The sequence below is a fragment of the Ranitomeya imitator genome, chromosome 5, assembly GCF_032444005.1.
Source record: "Ranitomeya imitator isolate aRanImi1 chromosome 5, aRanImi1.pri, whole genome shotgun sequence".
Classification (NCBI taxonomy): domain Eukaryota; kingdom Metazoa; phylum Chordata; class Amphibia; order Anura; family Dendrobatidae; genus Ranitomeya; species Ranitomeya imitator.
In genome coordinates this window covers 66,324,258-66,343,013 of record NC_091286.1, presented here as the reverse complement: position 1 = coordinate 66,343,013, position 18,756 = coordinate 66,324,258, and the positions used below count along the sequence as shown (strand labels likewise).

The following is an 18,756-nucleotide window of genomic DNA, read 5'->3' as shown; positions in this document are numbered from 1 at the left end:
AGTTAACCCTTTCACCCGGCCTGCAGGGACGCGATCTTTCTGTGACACAGCATATGCGTCACAGGTCGGATTGGCACCGACTTTCATGACGCATACGCTGTGTCACAGGTCGGGAAGGGGTTAAAGTGGCCATGGCTCTAGACCAATTCCAAAAAAAAGTCCTGGACCTTTTCTTTATAGTGAGGAGTGACTTTTAGACTACATTCACACATCCGTTTGAAGTGTGGATGCGCTCAGAATTTTTTTTTTATTGAACAGTACAGAGACTCATTGAGTGTCTTATTTTGGTCCTCAAAATCAGATCGGAATAGGACATTTTCATATTTGTATCTATGAATTTCACAGATATGGGTATAAGTGCAAGAAATCCTATAGGTCCATGTGCTGCCCAATAAACAAATCAGGCAGCACATTGACAATTCCCACAGATGTGTGAATGCAACCTTACTCTTGTAGACCAATCATTCCCAAGAAATAATGATGATGTAGTGCGAAGGTTATAGAGCAAGTGCGTACTGTGTAATATTACCTTTTGTTATCTACCTTATGCAGCCATATTACTGTTAGAAGAATAAGGGATTCAACTGTTTCAACAGCATCTCTCCAACTGGTGTTCCCAGTGTATCTCTGCATTAGTTGATCTTCTGGGGACTTTTTATATTAGAAAAGGTTGTCCAAATTGAACAACCTTTTCAATGATGTTTTCCACTACTATGATATTGATAACCTATATTTAGGACCGGTCAACAATATGAGATTGATAGGTGTCTGACACCCAGATCTCCACTCATCTGATTTCGATGACCTGTCCTACTAATAAGTCATCAACATCATAATAGTGGACAACTCCTTTAATATTTTAGGAGTTAGAAACCACTTTTTCCAGGCATAACCATGAACTATGTGATGCTGCTACATGATGACATATCACTTGACTGATCCTGCTGATTATGCTTTACTTCCAAACATTAGTATTAAAATCAAATATATGACATATTTGTTAAAAGGGTTTTCCCAGACCATTATTTCCTATTTACAGAATAGGTCATAAATATCAGACAGCTGAGACCCCCACAGTCATTAGAATGGGAATCCTGTTATCCTGTTTCCTGTTTTTCCGCATTGCAACTGTGATAGAATGGAGCAGCATGGTTGTCCGATTAACCCGATTCATTAATTAAATATGGGACAAATGACGTCCTATAAAAAGTAGGGTACAGCACCCAGCTATCACAAGAATGGAGTAGCAGCTTTTATGTGCTACCATGCTGCTTCAAACCTGACACAGGAAGAAAGAATTAGAGATTGGGATATTCGTTCTAGTGATTCCTGGGCTCCCACCGGTGGACCTACAGTGATAAGAGACAGGAGTCCAGATATGTCATAAATGTCATTTAAATGTAATTATTTGTAAATTCCTATAGTGGATCATTTTACTACCTTTTTACTTTATTATGGTGAGACCCTAAAAAAACACGGACGTTGATAAAGAAGTCCCTGATGTCTTGATGTAATTTCTACAATAATTTATCAATATGTTTATAGTGTAGTACCATATGCCTAATATTAAACCATGATTCCTGTTTCTTAGGCTTTGTAATCCAAATACTGTAATTATACTAGATGCTTTCCTGTGAAAATGCTTTCCTGATTTCGTATGATAGGATCATATCCTGTACCTGGCACTAAATAATCTTGCGCAGAGCTGTATTACAGTGGACATCTTGTCATTCAATCACACCTTTTTTTTTTACACATTTGTTTGTTTGCAGTTCCTTTAGTAATCTATCCTACAAATCCAAGTTGCTAACGATTTAGTAAATTGCTGAAAATAGAATAAATACTCTGTTGTCTGTGATGTTTTTTGAGGATGATATAAATGCTGGTAACTATTTCATGTTTGTATACTGAGCTACCAACAAATAATGACATTTTCACTTGTTTTATTCTCTTTAGTTTTCTTTGAAAAATGTATTTTACAATTTTTGGATGATTAATCAACAAAAAAAATATTTGGTTTGGTGACTTTGCTTGGAAATGGTCATGGGACCCAGTTAAAAGGTTTAAAGTGTTATTCCCACTTTTTCACTTTAACATCTATTCACAGGATAAGTAACATCTTGTTAATTGTCAGGGGTCCCACCCCTGTAGAGACCTGTCCATTCATGTCCCACGCACATGTTGAAGTGAGGAAACTCCAAAGCAAACGTTATATTGCTAGTTTTTATTCTACAGAACAGAAGGGCCTGATGTTTATTTATTTCCCTTTAAATGTTTTCCATGACTTTTTGAAACATTTTCAACTTTTTTATGCTTAACCCATTTTCAATCAATGACATACTGTTACAACACAGTGTGGGCGTGTGTCTCAAAAGCAGAGGATCATGTAATCTGGGTGAGAGAGACTGATGGGAGAGAGAGAGAGACAGTAACTGCCAGTGATAGCAGACCACAGGGCAGTTGCCCACAAAATGGCGCTGCCCTGTGATGCTACTCTTCATTCTGCCGCAGGGATGCTAGACCACCAAAAAGACGAGGAATGGTGATGTCAGCAGTTACTGCCCCAATTTTACTGCTAACAGTAAAGCTTGGTAAGCCTTACTATAGCTGCTTGAGGTCTAAAACGGAAAATGCTCCCCCTAGTGGTAGATATATATATTTGTAAGAACATATATATAATATTTTTCATCTAGAAATGTTTGCAAACATTACATTAAGACATTTTAATAACTATTTTAAGCTTAATTTCACACAAAAAAAAACTATAAGAAAACTGGTGGCACCTTCCCTTTAAGAATGAAGTGGACACACCTGTGAGAAACCATTTTTCTAGACCTGGACACTGTTTGACAAATGTAAAAGTCTCAATACTGTAAGATAATTTTAAGGACGACAGATAGGGGACAATCTAGGAATTCAAATTGATAAGGATTTTCAACTCTTCGACAGTGGGAGTCAATTTAACACCTGGATGTGTGACTAGCTACATGCACACAGTTCACACCTCCACCAGACCAAGCCCAGATCACTAAACCATCACTCCTACCATCTCTTCATTTGTAATAAAAACCTTAATTTGATTTCCTTGGCTTATCTTTAGGAAGCATCAACCCATCCACTCTATGCACAAATGCCTTGTTGTAATATCTCTTAAATGTTGTGCTCTTGTCTCAGTAATTCATTTGTAAACCTACCTGAAGAAGGAGCCTGTGTGCTCTGAAAGCTTGCAAACATAATTTTTCTGATTAGCCAATAAATGTGTCAGCCTTAGAATTTTTTTTAATTTTTTGGCAGTATTTGTTTTCAGAAATGTGAGCATGTCTGTCATGTCCACCTTAAAAATGAGTATTTCACAGGTCTGGGAACCTAATAGAGTAGATGAGATCATCTTTGGCTGAGCTCTTTTTTTCAAAGCTATGAGCAGACATACAACATGTGCAGTCTCTTGCACAAGAGCCCTGGAGGTAGATGGTCCACTAAAATAAAACGTAAGGCTATGTATACATGGAGTCTCCTAGACGCCAAGATACCTGCATAATTTTTCCGGGAAGCGATGTTTAAGCAAAATGATGGCTGTTTCCCCTGAAGCATCTTTTTAGACATATTCTCAAGACTTTTGCGGTGTCTTTGACCTTGGCTTTGGGAGTTCTCTTTTTCATATTTTTATGTATCAGTAGTGAGCTTCCAAGTTCCACAAGAATGTAATGGCGATCTTTTTTTTGTAACGGCTTTGTCTTTGAAGATCCAAGAAGCTCAGAAAGATGCAACATATGCCCAGCAAGTTGTATTTACATTCCAGTGCACATGTTCTTTTTTTGGGGATATTTAATTATTTTTTTCTGTAGGGATCCAGGTGGAATAAGCAAGCGAGCTTGATTACATGTGGGGATTACCTAACAACCAGGCAACCCCCACCTGTACTCAGCCTGGCTACCAGCTGTAAATCATTGAGCTGAGGTGATGAAAACTAAATCTCTGAACAATAACAAATACTCCGTGGTCACCCGAGCGTGCTCGGGAAAACCCGAGCAACGAGTACACTCACTCATCACTAATCATTAATTATGCTTGTTTTGGGGGCTGTGCTAGTCCCAGCACAATGGGCTTTCTGTGATGTGCACAGTGACAGTGCACTTTCTCACCAGCTTGGATCAGAATAACTACCCGGCACCAGCGTGCAATGTTAGTGTTGTTGTAAGACGAATACCTAGCTTGCAGAGTCCAGTGCCACCCCATAAGTAGCATCACTTGAGAGAATGTGGCTCTGGTTTCTCCATCCCGGGTAGTCTTACAACACACGCTAAGGCCACATTCACAGATTCAGTGTTTGGTCAGTATTTTACATCAGTATTTGTAAGCCAAAATCAGGAGTGGAACAATCAGAGGAAAAGTATAATAGAAACATGTGCACCACTCCTGGTTTTGTCTTACAAATACTAATGTAAAATACTGACCAAATACTGAATGTGTGCATGTGGCCTAACTGTACTCTGGTGCCGGCTCATCACTACTATTCTGAGCTGGCAATAGAGTGTGCTGTCATTGTGCACATTTAATTAAAGTATATTAGAATATACAGTAGCTTTGTTTATGACATTAAATAGATAAGGATTTAGGATGTCAATTAAGTTGTAACAGAACTCTCCTCAAAAATTTGTATGGAATGAAACATAAACATTTCTGAAGGCAAGCTAATTGTACTGTAGGTATCTACTAAATCCAGTACTTGCCTCTTTCAATGAGTTGAAGTGTAGTAAGACTCTGTAGGGTTTTCTAGTGCATTCTACCTATAAAATGAACATGTAGTGTGAGACTCTTCAAAAAAATAAATAAAGAGGAACCTTGATATGTGCTCAGCTGACTAATGGGTGCAATTGTACAAATTAAGAACAATATTCAGTGCTCAAAAACATTAGGCCTGGACGTGATTTTCTGTTCTGAAGTATTTTCTATGATTCAGCCTTCATAACTGTTTCCCACTGCATTTAATATGTTTTTAGACACTATTGTGTTCCCTTTTAAAGACATTTAGGCTACTGCAGAAGTGTACTTCTCTGATGTACTGGACAAAACACTGGAGCTCATTATTTATTGAAATTACATTGCTGTGACATAAAACTAGCTGAAAACTAAAAATTGAGGTTAGAAATTAACAAATTAAGCACCATCTGTAATGAGTCCTGGGCAACCTCAGTTCTTCGCTTTTGTGTTGCTTTTTTAGCCTCCTAATGACTTTGTTTTTGGCAACTTTTTCCCATTGGCAGGTGGGCTGCTACTTATTTTCAGTTTTAAATTTAATCTATGAAGCGCAAAACAGCCAGATAGATTACTCTTTGGCTAATAAACCATATTCCCTCTGGACTTCTGTAACCTGGCTTCTCGCCTATTCTAATAAAGATAGGGGATCTGGCTGATTAGCTATCGGTTTCACTAGCACATTGATAAAGAGAAAACTCTAAGACTTGTGTATTACCAGTAATCTGATTTCTTTAGATCATAAGCAGAGTATTTTTGTGTCACTCTAAACTCAGAGGCTAAAATTACAACTTTGTTCTCTCTATATTGGAATATGTCATGAAAAGTATCGGTAACAGATTAAATCTTACAACAGCTGCCAATATCTAATGTGGCTCACTGTTGCCGTAGCTTTGATCCTGAGTCACCTAAATATACAGTGCAAATCTATAAGGTTTACATTAGAAACTTTTTTTAATGATTTAATCAGTGCAACCTGAAGGGTGTAGGATTTGTAAAATCTATCCGTAGCCTCATGGGTCATGCACTCAGCAATGCTAATTCCACATGTGTTCTCCCATATGCTTCCCCAAATTTTGTCTTCACCTTGCACTTCCAATCACAATCTCTATGATGATACATGTAGCATAAACATTGTCAAAAGACATGAGGTAAGGTCTTGGGTGGCAGGTATGAGTCACTGATATGATTTTTATCTTGACTGGATTTTAGGTCTAGGATTTAGGAATGACCAAAAGAGCCTGGGCGGGAAGGGTTGCTCCCATACTCCAGTCCAAGTCTTGCTGGCGTTAAAAAAAAAAAAAAAAAAAAAACGCAAAAACAAAAAGCACCTTGTTTAGTTCAGGTAATAATAGTGTGCGGAGGCTGGAAAAAGACAGAGCTGATGGATAAGTCTGTACTGCAGCCTGAGAGGATCCTGTAATAACAAGTTAGTGAGACCATTCGATTTACTTTGTATTACCCAGAGAAATGACTGTTGTGTTATTTATTTGTGCTGAAGAAAGGCTATTTTACAGTTGTGACCAAAAGTATTGACACCCCTGCATCAGATTATACTCAGTTTCTTCCTGAAAATGATTGCAAACACAAATTCTTTGGTATTATTATCTTAATTTAATTTGTCTTAAATGAAAAAACACAAAAAGAATTGTCCTAAAGCCAAATTGGATATAATTCCACACCAAACATAAAAAAGGGGGTGGACAAAAGTATTGTCACTGTTCAAAAAATCATGTGATGCTTCTCTAATTTGTGTAATTAACAGCACCTGCAACTTACCTGTGGCACCCAACAGGTGTTGGCAATAACTAAATCACACTTGCAGCCAGTTGATATGATTAAAGTTGACTCAACCTCTGTCCTGTGTCATTGTGTGTACCACATTGAGCATGGAGAAAAGAAAGAAGACCAAAAAACTGTCTGAGGACTTGAGAAACCAAATTGTGAGGAACCATGAGCAATCTCAAGGCTACAAGTCCATCTCCACCTCTCGTGTCTCCCCTTTTCCTCATAGTTTGTAAGCTTGCGAGCAGGGCCCTCATTCCTCCTGGTATCTGTTTTGAACTGTATTTCTGTTATGCTGTAATGTCTATTGTCTGTACAAGTCCCCTCTATAATTTGTAAAGCGCTGCGGAATATGTTGGCGCTATATAAATAAAAATTATTATTATTATTATCTCCAAAGACCTGAATGTTCCTGTGTCTACCGTGCGCAGTGTCATCAAGAAGTTTAAAGCCCATGGCACTGTGGCTAACCTCCCTAGATGTGGACAGAAAAGAAAAATTGACAAGAGATTTCAACGCAAGATTGCGCGGATGTTGGATAAAGAACCTCGACTAACATCCAAACAAGTTCAAGCTGCCCTGCAGTCCGAGGGTACAACAGGGTCAACCCGTACTATCCGTCGGCGTCTGAATGAAAAGGGACTGTATGGTAGGAGACGCAGGAAGACCCCACTTCTTACCCGGAGACATAAAAAAGCCAGGCTGGAGTTTGCCAAAACTTACCTGAAAAAGCCTAAAACGTTTTGGAAGAATGTTCTCTGGTCAGATGAGACAAAAGTAGAGCTTTTTGGGCAAATACATCAACCTAGAGTTTACAGGAGAAAAAAAGAGGCATTCAAAGAAAAGAACGCGTTCCCTACAGTCAAACATGGCGGAGGTTCCCTTATGTTTTGGGGTTGCTTTGCTGCCTCTGGCACTGGACTGCTTGACCGTGTGCATGGCATTATGAAGTCTGAAGAGTACCAACAAATTTTGCAGCATAATGTAGGGCCCAGTGAGAGAAAGCTGGGTCTCCCTCAGAGGTTATGAGTCTTCCAGCAGGACAATGACCCAAAACACACTTCAAAAAGCACTAGAAAATGGTTTGAGAGAAAGTACTGGAGACTTCTAAGGTGGCCAGCAATGAGTCCAGACCTGAATCCCATAGAACACCTGTGGAGAGATCTAAAAATGGCAGTTTGGAGAAGGCACCCTTCAAATATCAGGGACCTGGAGCAGTTTGCCAAAGAAAAATGGTCTAAAATTCCAGCAGAGCATTGTAAGAAACTCATTGATGGTTACCGGAAGCGGTTGGTCGCAGTTATTTTGGCTAAAGGTTGTGCAACCAAGTATTAGGCTGAGGGTGACAATACTTTTGTCTGGCCCATTTTTGGGGTTTTGTGTGAAATGATCAATGTTTTGCTTTTTGCTTTATTCTCTTTTGTGTTTTTATTATTGATCTGTACGAATTGCATGTGCCATATTTTTCAGTAGAGGGGCTGACGTCTCAAAGAATATTACGTTCATGCATGGAAAGTTATCCCAATGACATGAAAAGCAGATGAAGCAAACAGGTATCAAGCCTTACTGTCTCCCATTGTAAGAGTGAAGCAGGGTTAATTACCTTATCTCTTTGTATGACTATGATTACATTTCAGTTGACAGGAGAATTGGCTTCTTTAGAGAAAATGCTGCTGGCATAAACCTTTTCTTTTGCTTGTATAAATCTACTCTGCTTAGCTTTTTTCGCTGAAACAGAGATGTACTATGAACTCCCAGTAAGTAGTTGACCGCTAGCAATAACTGCATGAGTTTTATAAATATAGGATGGATCCTTACTCTGTTAAATATATCCTAACTACAGCAAACATTGACTCTGAGGAAAAAAATATCAAATATATATTTTGGGTGTGAAAATATCCACACTGTGATTAACTCGCAGAAATGAAAGCAATCACAGAAGGGGTCAAGGGTAGTACTAGACCAATCTTAGTTTTGGTCAGAAGATTACACTGGGGAACAATTTGAAAAAAATTTCTGTTGAGTTAGGTTTTTGAGCTGATTTATACTAAAATTGGCATGCTGATTCCAAAAATGTAGTCAGTTTTTTTCTAGCACGTCAAGTTTTTCCTCCACAACTTACCTGCCAGAGAAGCACAATTGCACTGATATCTGTAATAAGACTTGTTATCTGATTACAATTCGACTCATATAGAGCTACGTGGCAACTTGTAAGAGTAGTCACAACTGAGACAGTGTGGTGAGAGGTGTGTGCAGCTCCCAATACGTCATAATTATCAATATCTTTACACAAAAAATTTATCATAGTAGGAATAAATAGGATTTGTGATAGCTTTTCTCTTTACATTGGGCGCTTAGTTGTAATTTATATACCGTATTTTTCAGACTATAAGACGCACCGGACCATAAGGCGCACCCCAAATTTGGGGTGAAAATTGCAGAAAAAAAGATTTTTTATAAGATGGGGATCAGTCTTATTGTCCGAATTTACAGTATCTTACCTGAGGGCTGGCGGTGGCAGAGCAGGGTCACAGGAGGCATGGTGTCGGCAGAGGTGGGGAGGTGCTGGGATGAGAAGGCGCAGTGAGAGGTATGGCGTGAGAGGGGTCCCTTTCCCCGGTATGGTGATGCAGCAGCCCGGTAAGCAGCAGAGACGGTTGAATCCTGCGGTGGCAGAGGTGTGGCGGCAGAGGAGGCGCAGTAAGCGGGGTCCCTTTCTCCGGTGATGCAGCAGCCCGGTAAGCAGCAGAGCCGGGTGAATCCTGTTGTTATCGGTGGGGGCGGCCATCTTCCTGAGGCCGCGCGTGTGCAGATGAAGCGCTTTGCTTCCCGGGGCTTCAGGAAAATGGCTGCGGGAGGCCGCGCGTGCGCAGATGGAGATCGCGGTGGCCATTTTCCTGAAGCCCCGGGAAGCAGAGCGCTCCATCTGCGCACGCGTGGCCTCAGGAAGATGGCTGCCACCACCGATAACAACAGGATTCACCCGGCTCTGCTGCTTACCGGGCTGCTGCATCACCAGAGAAAGGGACCTCACTTACTGCGCCTCCTCTGCCGCCGCACCTCTGCCGCCGCACCTCTGCCACCGCACCTCTGCGGCCACGGTAAGCCTGCATTGCGACTATTAGACGCACCCCCATTTTCCCCCCTTTTTTGGGGGGGATAAGTGCGTCTTGTAGTCCGAAAAATACGGTATCTTTTATGATTTTTTTTCTTTGCTAGTTTTCAAAGCTTGTAACTTTACATCTCAGTGTTTTATTTACATATGTACATATTTCCTTTGTTTCAGATCATGTCTGCTCCTTCTTCCTCTCGTCGTAAATGCCTATTTGTACTATTTAAAAAAAAAAACACTTTTTAGGTACAGTGTAAACATACTACCCAAGCCCATACCCTAAAAACTTAGGGCGGGCAACACTTTACTCAATACAAGAACATACTGAACAGCAATTAGGTCATTAAACCATAAGCTGAATCAAAAAGTGTTTATACTTTTTTTCTTAAAAGGTTATAACTTTATTGAAATACACATTACACATAAAATTCATTTAAAACAATACCTCTGAACCACAGTACTGTAAATAACTGGCAGCTAAGCGTTTACAGCAAATATTATTATGCAGATCAACGAAAAATCGAATGGAGAGTTTTAATTAGCTCCAATAGTTTTGCACCCTTGGGCCAAATATCTAACTTTTAGGCAACAATATACTATGCTGAAATTATAAATACTGTAATCTCTTTTCATGCATAATACACCTTGCTAGATAGACCGAAGGAGGAGGCAGAATAGATATATAGGTACAATCAATTTAGCCCATAATAGTGTAACACTGCTATAAATCATTTAATATCCCAAAATGACTGCAACTATATATTGGGCTACTACAGTATTCCACTGTCTAAGTGCTTTCCCCATTTAATATACGGAGCTAGATGCAACACAGTGCCATCAATCCATTCCACCAATAAAACTCAGTACAATTCTATGTCCTCTGACAGATTGTCCTCATTGTTATTCAGATGCTACCAACACCATGAAAGGATACATAGATGTTCGCAAAACTAAAAGAACCAGTCAGATGCATATTACCCCGAGAATCGGTGATCCTTGCTTGTCAACCGCGTGGCACGCTACTCCTTGCCAGACCCCGACGCGCTTTTCGCAACAGCTTCCTCTTGGGGGCGTGCAGTCAGTGCAGTAAAGCACAGCGCCGCGGGACAGATAGCGGAAGGTAAGTATGTAGTGTTTGTTTTTTTTACTTTTACGATGGTAACTAGGGTAAACATCGGGTTACTAAGCGCGGCCCTGCGCTTAGTAACCCGATGTTTACCCTGGTTACCGACATCGTTGGTCGCTGGAGAGCTGTCTGTGTGACAGCTCTCCAGCGACCAAACAGCGACGCTGCAGCGATCGACATCATTGTCGGTATCGCTGCAGCGTCGCTGAGTGTGAAGGTACCTTTAGAAGAATAAAGATGCACTTATGTGATGACACTGCGTTTATTCTTGATTATGCCAGACATATTTTTCATCTTTTTCAGTGACATGGGCTATTGCTCATATGAGTCTGAACATTGACTCTTTGTAGATTGAATTAATGTTTGTTCATTTGTTGAGTTGCTGCTGATCACCTATTGTGTCAGTCCTTGCTGCTTATTGTTCTGCTATCCTTGAGGGACAATGGTGCAGGCTAATTAAACAATCATTGATTGTTAATTTGGTAAATACCTGCTGACTACTTATTGTATCAGTCCATGCTGTTTAGGTACCGTTACACTAAACGACTTACCAATGATCACGACCAGCGATATGACCTGGCCGTGATCGTTGGTAAGTCGTTGTGTGGTCGCTGGGGAGCTGTCACACAGACAGCTCTCTCCAGCGACCAACGATCTGGGGAAAGACTTCGGCATCGTTGAAACTGTCTTCAACGATGCCGAAGTCCCCGGGTAACCAGGGTAAACATCGGGTTACTAAGTGCAGGGCCGTGCTTAGTAACCCGATATTTACCCTGGTTACCATTGTAAAAGTAAAAAAAAAACAAAAAAACACTACATACTCACATTCCGATGTATGTCACGTCCCCCGCCGTCAGCTTCCCGCACTGACTGTGTCAGCGCCAGCCGTAAAGCAGAGCACAGCGGTGGCGTCACACATAAAGATATCGTTAGCAGGATCGTTGCTACGTCACAAAAAGCGTGACGTTGCAACGATATCATTAACAAAATCGTTATGTGTGAAGGTACCTTTTGTTGTTCTGCAAACATTGGAGGACAAAATATGCAGGTTAATTCAACACTCAAACAATGAGAAATGATCTCCTCCCACCTTCCCCAATCCTGTGGAAGAATGCTCTGACTAAGAGCTGTTGACTATAAAAAGAGGATCTGCCTCTGTTTCCACAGAGACTTGTTAATATAGCAGCCACGGCACTATGGCTCCAACCAGAGGAATGCAGATTTGATCCACTGCCCATCACTAAATTTATGGAGACATTTGGAGAAACCAGGTTGGGACAATCAGGTCACCTGGCCACGTACCTCGATGGACTCTGTCAGCTTCCTAAGCTCGCTGCTATCTCCTCTCTGTGGGTGCCTACCAAAAGAAGGGTGCTACTGGTTAGGGTAGTTGGAAGCCTCGAAGTCGCAAATTTTGTTTTTACCGAGACAGCGGAAAAGTGAGACTGTGTAATTTGCACCAAGTTATGTATGTGCTGGGACTGTACTATGTAATTAACTGTTGGTGATCCAATGAACTGTCATCCCACTGTGGTACCATCACTCTCTGTTGTCTGAGTAGTATTCTGCCCATCGAGAAGGAGTGCAGTCGTTCAGTAGGATGAGCCCTGGTCCATACGGTCTTTTTAAAGACAGCCAGGCCAGCAGATTAGAGCACCTACTGACTCTCGTGCCTCCACAATTTACATTTACAGATTTTGGCAATCTGTGGTCATTTAAAAGCCTATTTGCAATGGCTGATTGTGATTTTACATATTCACGGTCATAGATGGTTGTGTGCTCGGCTGCCATTGTTCTCTGCTGCACAGGGTTACACAGTACGATACGCTGTCAAGAACGATGATTAATCTAATGTGTAAATGAGACTTCCTCTTAAGTCAGAACCACAGTTAAATCTATACAACTATGCAGACAAAACTTCAGGCGTTATAGATCCTCCCACCCAAAGTTATGTCTCCCCTTTGCCTAGTGCATCACAACTACAGAGTTTTTTGGATATTGCTCAACCAGATTATGTACAAGAACATGGATGATTGCTTTGTCCCAAAGAGCTGTCCATTGGGAAGAAACCTATTCTGAATGTATAATCGAATGAGTCTGGAAGTGAATTGGGGACAGATCGATGTGCAGCAAGAGCATCAATATTTGTTACTACTTCTGCACTGGGCCACTTTTCTTTTTTTTTTTTATTGAAAGCTCCCCCATTCATTATGGCTGGCCAGTGGTTAGAAAATCTGTCAGTCAAGGAGAGAAACGTGAAACTGGCCAAAGAGTAATGAAGAATAATGCCATTGGCGCACATTAGTCTTCCTCCCATGCACTTCTAACTTTTGTCATTATCATTTATGATCAGAATTTGGTTTCCTGCACTAGAGCAATGCATTGGGGCCATACAGGTATCCTGTCACATTGTATTATTCTGTTGGGGGTGGAGATAAAAAGCTGATGACAGACTGATTTTAAGTAGTTATTTTATGGAAAACTAACTTGATATGATAACAGACTTGATGATCCCAATTCTTAATATTCTTCATATGTGCAGAATTAGTGGTTTATGCTGTGCATGTATTTAATATCGATGATAAATGATACATTCTTAAGACCCTTGCCTTTGTGGCCACTACAAAGAAAAACTGTTAAGATTTTATCGTTCTTTAAACCTCTTCAGAAACCTCAAGTAGCTTTTATAGTTCTTTAGCCAATCGGCCAAAGGTTTTAAGTAATCACTGCTGTGCTTTTGTAAAAGACCCCCTTCGAGTTGCATCTGGTTCTGCTGCATCCATGCTGCCATGTCTAAGAGGATGTCAGATGTGTTATAGATTTGGCAGGAGTAATGAAAACCATGCGGTGATCTATTTACCAACTTAGGAAATTATTAGTCTGTGAACTCTAACTTTACTTAATAGGCAAAGTTCATATATATATATATATATATATATAAATATATATATATATATATGCATATACAGTGGGGCAAAAAAGTATTTAGTCAGTCAGCAATAGTGCAAGTTCCACCACTTAAAAAGATGAAAGGCGTCTGTAATTTACATCATAGGTAGACCTCAACTATGGGAGACAAACTGAGAAAAAAAAATCCAGAAAATCACATTGTCTGTTTTTTTAACATTTTATTTGCATATTATGGTGGAAAATAAGTATTTGGTCAGAAACAAAATTTCATCTCAATACTTTGTAATATATCCTTTGTTGGCAATGACAGAGGTCAAACGTTTTCTGTAAGTCTTCACAAGGTTGCCACACACTGTTGTTGGTATGTTGGCCCATTCCTCCATGCAGATCTCCTCTAGAGCAGTGATGTTTTTGGCTTTTCGCTTGGCAACACGGACTTTCAACTCCCTCCAAAGGTTTTCTATAGGGTTGAGATCTGGAGACTGGCTAGGCCACTCCAGGACCTTGAAATGCTTCTTACGAAGCCACTCCTTCGTTGCCCTGGCGGTGTGCTTTGGATCATTGTCATGTTGAAAGACCCAGCCACGTTTCATCTTCAATGCCCTTGCTGATGGAAGGAGGTTTGCACTCAAAATCTCACGATACATGGCCCCATTCATTCTTTCATGTACCCGGATCAGTCGTCCTGGCCCCTTTGCAGAGAAACAGCCCCAAAGCATGATGTTTCCACCACCATGCTTTACAGTAGGTATGGTGTTTGATGGATGCAACTCAGTATTCTTTTTCCTCCAAACACGACAAGTTCTGTTTCTACCAAACAGTTCCAGTTTGGTTTCATCAGACCATATGACATTCTCCCAAAACTCCTCTGGATCATCCAAGTGCTCTCTAGCAAACTTCAGACGGGCCCGGACATGTACTGGCTTAAGCAGTGGGACATGTCTGGCACTGCAGGATCTGAGTCCATGGTGGCGTAGTGTGTTACTTATGGTAGGCCTTGTTACATTGGGGCAAAAAAGTATTTAGTCAGTCAGCAATAGTGCAAGTTCCACCACTTAAAAAGATGAGAGGCGTCTGTAATTTACATCATAGGTAGACCTCAACTATGGGAGACAAACTGAGAAAAAAAAATCCAGAAAATCACATTGTCTGTTTTTTTAACAATTTATTTGCATATTATGGTGGAAAATAAGTATTTGGTCAGAAACAAACAATCAAGATTTCTGGCTCTCACAGACCAGTAACTTCTTCTTTAAGAGTCTCTTCTTTCCTCCACTCATTACCTGTAGTAATGGCACCTGTTTAAACTTGTTATCAGTATAAAAAGACACCTGTGCACACCCTCAAACAGTCTGACTCCAAACTCCACTATGGTGAAGACCAAAGAGCTGTCAAAGGACACCAGAAACTAAATTGTAGCCCTGCACCAGGCTGGGAAGACTGAATCTGCAATAGCCAACCAGCTTGGAGTGAAGAAATCAACAGTGGGAGCAATAATTAGAAAATGGAAGACATACAAGACCACTGATAATCTCCCTCGATCTGGGGCTCCACGCACAATCCCACCCCGTGGGGTCAGAATGATCACAAGAACGATGAGCAAAAATCCCAGAACCACGCGGGGGGACCTAGTGAATGAACTGCAGAGAGCTGGGACCAATGTAACAAGGCCTACCATAAGTGACACACTACGCCACCATGGACTCAGATCCTGCAGTGCCAGTCGTGTCCTACTGCTTAAGCCAGTACATGCCCGGGCCCGTCTGAAGTTTGCTAGAGAGCATTTGGATGATCCAGAGGAGTTTTGGGAGAATGTCCTATGGTCTGAAGAAACCAAACTGGAACTGTTTGGTAGAAATACAACTTGTCGTGTTTGGAGGAAAAAGAATACTGAGTTGCATCCATCAAACACTATACCTACTGTAAAGCATGGTGGTGGAAACATCATGCTTTGGGGCTGTTTCTCTGCAAAGGGGCCAGGACGACTGATCCGGGTACATGAAAGAATGAATGGGGCCATGTATTGTGAGATTTTGAGTGCGAACCTCCTTCCATCAGCAAGGGCATTGAAGATGAAACGTGGCTGGGTCTTTCAACATGACAATGATCCAAAGCACACCGCCAGGGCAACGAAGGAGTGGCTTCGTAAGAAGCATTTCAAGGTCCTGGAGTGGCCTAGCCAGTCTCCAGATCTCAACCCTATAGAAAACCTTTGGAGGGAGTTGAAAGTCCGTGTTGCCAAGTGAAAAGCCAAAAACATCACTGCTCTAGAGGAGATCTGCATGGAGGAATGGGCCAACATACCAACAACAGTGTGTGGCAACCTTGTGAAGACTTACAGAAAACGTTTGACCTCTGTCATTGCCAACAAAGGATATATTACAAAGTATTGTGATGAAATTTTGTTTCTGACCAAATACTTATTTTCCACCATAATATGCAAATAAAATGATAAAAAAAACAGACAATGTGATTTTCTGGATTTTTTTTCCTCAGTTTGTCTCCCATAGTTGAGGTCTACCTATGATGTAAATTACAGACGCCTTTCATCTTTTTAAGTGGTGGAACTTGCACTATTGCTGACTGACTAAATACCTTTTTGCCCCACTGTATATATATATATATATATATATATAATTATTATATCAGCTTTACCCACTGACTTTTGCTGGGTACTCATATAATTTGCAGCTGGGTGATAGCAGGAATGTATGCAGCAGAACATTAGTAATTATTACATTAGAGAGTATGATCAGTGTCTATTACGTGTGGAAATCAAACGCTTCTCAAAACTTTTCTGTGCATAGTTAAATAGCACCTGTAACCATCGCTCTGCTTTACAGCTTGACTTTTAACTACTACCATAGCATTGCTATCTTTTCATATTACCATTCCATATATGGTATATACACAGTACGCCAGACTTCGCTTCAGATCTAACAGAGTTAGACTTCTGGTCAGATACATTTCATGTTTTCTAGGTTGAGCATTATATGTTGTGTCCTTAAGGGACATTCTCTGTTCTTTCAGGAAGACTTTTCAGCAGCCTCCTTATCACTGTCAGTGGCAGGATTGAAGCAGCAGGTAGCACCTCTATACACAGCTGATAACACAAGATCTTCCACCCTAGATATTTCTGTATATAGGACAGGGTTGGAGTCAGACTACAGGTGCTTCTCACAAAAGTAGAATATCATCAAAAAATTTATATTATTATTATTATTATTATTATACATTTTTATAGCGCCATTTATTCCATGGCGCTTTACATGTGAATACGGGGCAAATATAGACAAATACATTAAACATGAGCAGATAACAAGGCACACGAGTACATAAGGAGGGAGGACCCTGCCCGCGAGGGCTCACAGTCTGCAGGGGGTGGGTGAGGATACACTAGGAGAGGGAAGAGCTGGCTGTGCGGCTGTTCAGTAGGTTGAGGATCACTGCAGGCTGTAGGCTTGTCGGAAGAGATGAGTCTTCAGGTTCTTTTTGAAGGTTTCTATGGTAGGCGCAAGTCTGATGTGTTGGGGTAGAGAGTTCCAGAGTATGGGGGAAGCACGGGAGAAGTCTTGGATGCGGTTATGGGAAGAAGAGATGAGAGGGGAGTAGAGAAGGAGGTCTTGGGAGGATCGGAGGTCGAGTGTAGGTAGGTACCGGGAGACCATGTCACAGATGTATGGAGGAGACAGGTTGTGGATGGCTTTGTATGTCAGTGTGAGGGTTTTGAACTGGAGTCTCTGGGCGATAGGAAGCCAGTGAAGGGCTTGACACAGGGGAGAGGCTGGGGAATAGCGGGGGGACAGGTGGATTAGTCGGGCAGCAGAGTGTAGGATGGATTGGAGTGGTGCCAGAGTGCTAGAGGGGAGTCCAGAGAGTAGGAGGTTGCAGTAGTCGAGGCGGGAGATGATAAGGGCATGCACTAGCGTTTTTGCAGTGTTGCGGTCAAGGAAAGCACGGATCCGGGAAATATTTTTGAGTTTGAGATGACAGGAGGAGGCAAGGGCTTGGATATGTGGCTTGAAAGAGAGGGCAGAGTCGAGGATCACCCCGAGGCACCGGGCGAGTGGGACTGGGGATAGTGAGCAGCCATTGACATTGATGGATAGGTCTGGTGGAGGGGTAGAGTGAGATGGGGGAAAGATGATGAATTCGGTTTTGTCCATGTTCAGTTGTAGAAAGCGAGCAGAAAAGAAGTCTGAAATGGCAGACAGACAGTGCGGGATTTTGGTAAGCAAGGAGGAGAGGTCAGGTCCGGAGAGGTAGATCTGCGTGTCGTCAGCGTAGAGATGGTACTGCATACCGTGGGATTCTATGAGCTGTCCCAGGCCGAAAGTGTAGATGGAGAAGAGTAGGGGTCCTAGAACAGAGCCTTGAGGAACACCGACTGACAAGGGGCGAAGTGAGGAGGTGGTGTGGGGGAGGGAGACACTGAATGTTCGGTCTGTTAGATATGACGAGATCCAGGAAAGGGCCAAGTCTGTGATGCCAAGGGATGAGAGGATTTGTAGCAAAAGGGAGTGGTCAACAGTGTCAAAGGCAGAAGACAAGTCCAGGAGAAGGAGGACAGAGTAGTGTCGCTTGCTCCTGGCAGTTAGTAGGTCATTGGTGACTTTAGTTAGGGCAGTTTCAGTTGAGTGATGGGAACGGAAGCCTGATTGTAACCGATCAAAGAGGGAGCAGGAGGAGAAGTGGGAGGACAGTTCAAGATGGACGTGTTGCTCCAGCAATTTGGAGGCATAAGGGAGAAGAGATATTGGGCGATAGCTAGACACAGAGGATGGGTCGAGGGAAGGCTTTTTGAGGATGGGTGTGATCTTGGCATGCTTGAAGGATGAGGGAAAGACACCTGTTGTGAGTGAGAGGTTGAAGAGGTGCGTTAGGGTTGGGATGAAGACCGTGGAAAGGTTAGGGATGAGGTGGGATGGGAGCGGGTCAAGCGTGCAGGTGGTGAGGTGTGATCTTGACAGGAGGGTGGAGAGCTGATCTTCTGTCATGGTGGAGAAGCTGGTTTTGGAGGAGCAGGGTTGAGCAGCTAAGAGGGGCAGTGGGCGCTGTGGGCCAAAGC

General features: G+C 41.8%; 1 protein-coding gene across 6 annotated transcripts in view; it reads left to right on the top strand.

Moving 5' to 3' along the window:
* Positions 1-18,756, top strand: part of MACROD2 (mono-ADP ribosylhydrolase 2) — a 2,991,260-nt gene that overhangs the window by 1,963,556 nt on the left and 1,008,948 nt on the right. The gene's annotated exons all lie outside the window — the stretch shown is intronic.